Source organism: Pinus tabuliformis, chromosome 8 (genome assembly GCF_031772625.1).
Source record: "Pinus tabuliformis cultivar Carrire ecotype Pingquan chromosome 8, CPIR1, whole genome shotgun sequence".
NCBI classification, from domain to species: domain Eukaryota; kingdom Viridiplantae; phylum Streptophyta; class Pinopsida; order Pinales; family Pinaceae; genus Pinus; species Pinus tabuliformis.
Window position 1 is genome coordinate 95,908,767 of NC_142294.1, and position 2,770 is coordinate 95,911,536.

The window sequence follows — 2,770 nt, forward strand, 5'->3', positions numbered from 1 at the left end:
TTCATGTGTGTTTGCAAATGAGCGGGTTAGGGGTGAAAATGGGTTTATTTACAAGGTTCTTTAGCAAATGAGGGGTTAATGGTTTAGATAACTTCTGAAGGGGAAAGAGGGGTTGGGTTTGGGTTCTTAAACTGACCGGATGTCAATTTAATCCCTGACAGTGAACATATGGCTATAATGCCAAGGGGAGGGGATATTTATAGAATGCTTGGGGTTTATACACCATAGTGTTTATAATAATAGGGAAAAGGTAACATGGGGATTTAGATACTAAGAAGTTAGGGGTTAATATGAATAGAAGAAGTGAATGAGGAGTGATATCACTAAGTTTATATGAAAACAACTTAGCTTAGGGAGTAGATCAAAATGAAAAGAATTTTTAGACAAGAAATGTGGCTTTTAAAGGAATAAGAACCAACGTAACCTTAAATTCTTTCATGAACACAACTGATGAAGGGATGTTAGTAATGAATGTGAAAAGGGAGAAAGGGAGTTAGTCATGCTCCTTTGCTTTGCTGCAACATGATGGAGAAGAGGAGCTTCTCTATACACTGTTGTTCCTTTATGCTAGACCAGCAGAACTCATTTGAAAGTAATAACATTTCTGCAACCCCATCTGCCTACCCATCTACTTGCCTAGCATTTTTTGTTTCTTCATGGAGGGTGCACTTAGACTTGCAGACCCTTATGTGCCTTTTTCTTTTCTTTTGGCTTTTTCTTTTGATTTCCTATCTAAGGGTACCCTTATTGCTTCCAAGGTCCTAGATTAAGCAGTTGGGAACCTTAATTCTCTACCTAGCTACTGGTCTGCCAAGATTAAACAGTTTGGGCAGACTTCTTTCTCTATTCTACAACGAAAAATTGAAACATGGCATGTTCCAGATTAGGCTGTTGGACCATCCATCAAAATTGAGACAACATCAAGCTATATACACATGTTGCCTTTCCTTGAAAATATGGGATCTTTGCATCACCAAAGCAGAGCATATTTGGAACTTTCTTTGCCAATCATGAAATATGAAACCTATTGGTATAGGTAGCTAACAGTGGCTCCACATGGGGATGGTTTTTCCATTTGAAAGACAAAGAACAGCAGGTCAGAATGCCTTGGCCCTTGACTTCTTGTATCAAAACTTGGAGTATTCCTCTTTGAAATCCCAAAATTGTGCTCTTCCCATCTTGGTAAATCTCTGAACTTATTTGCCTTTTGCTGATAACTAATAAAATTTGAGAAACTGCATTTTTACATGCTAATAAAAAGTAATATATACACCTGAATATGTCCAAGGGAAACTTAGGCTGCAGTTATGGATAGTAGTCAAAATAGTGCTTCAACATCCTGCCATTTACAGGACCTTCATCCAAATCAGTTTCATCAAGATTCCTAAGGAAGTAAGTATTATTTCCTTGCGCTGCTTGAACAGCAAATGGTCCTCTCCAAAGGGAATCAAATTTTCCATGTTTTCCCTTATCTTCCCTTCTTGAATCCCATTTGAGGACTTTGTCACCAATGTTGAAATCTTCTGCCTTGGTCCTTCTATCAAAAGCTTTCTTTAATTTTTCTTGTAAAACTTGAACTCTACTATAAACTTGATCTCTAGTTTGCTGCAAACATACTATTTGATTGATCCTTCTTTGCATATCATTGGGCTCAGCTTGACTTTCTTGAAGAAGTTTCATGACAGGAACCGCTAGTGATGAAGGAAATTTGGCTTCTAGTCCATAGACTAACTCATATGGGCTGATCCCAATTGATCTCTTGGTTGTTAGTCTATCTGCCCATAAGGCATTGATCAACTTCTTATGCCAATTCTTCTTATTTTCTTCCAACACTTTCTTTATGATGTTTACAAGGCTTTTATTTGATGATTCTGCTAGGCCATTTCCTTGGGGATAGTATGCAGTAGAATGGCCCAGGGTAATGTGAAATTTGTGGCAGAAATTCACCATCTTCTTAGATCTGAAGGCAGCAACATTGTCTGTTATTATCTTATCAGGACAACCAAATCTAGAAAGAATATTGGTCTCCAGGAACTGAATGATAGTGGAATCATTTGCTTGTCTGCATGGAACAACTTCAATCCATTTAGTAAAGTAGTTTGTAGCTGTTAGAATCCATCTATGTTGGCCTGAAGATGAGGGATGAATTTCTCCAATGAAATCCAAGCCCCATTGTTGAAAAGGTCTCTCTGTTGCAATAGGCCTCAAAGGAAGTGGCAGTAACTTTCTCTTTCCCTCAAACACTTGACATTTATGATATGAGGTGGTGAACTTCTTGACATCAGAGAAAATAGTGGGCCAATAGTAACCAGCCCTCAGTATCTTATCCACAGTGGACTTCCAATACAAGTGTCCACCACAGTCACCTGCATGAAATTCTTGGGTGATATTGTTAGTCTCATTCTCAATCAGGCAGTTTAACAATATACCCTCATGGTTTTTCCAAAGCAAATTGCCATCCATGACACAAAATCTTGAAGCTTTCATTTTTAGGAACCTACATTTAGTTCTGGACAATCCTGGGGGAGCACACAGGTTTTGTAACACATAACAGATATCAGAATACCAAGGGGATTGTTCAAAGGCTGCATTGATCTTTGGAGTCGCCAACTCCGATTCATTGTCCAGCTGGTTTATGTCTAAGGCTTGGAAGTTTGCTTCTGTCATTAGTTTGGCCAAACCTTGCCCTTTTATTAGTTTTGTAGGTTTTATTTCAATATCAAATTCCAAAATGTTGGCAATCCATTTTCCTCTTCTGCCCTCTAAGTTT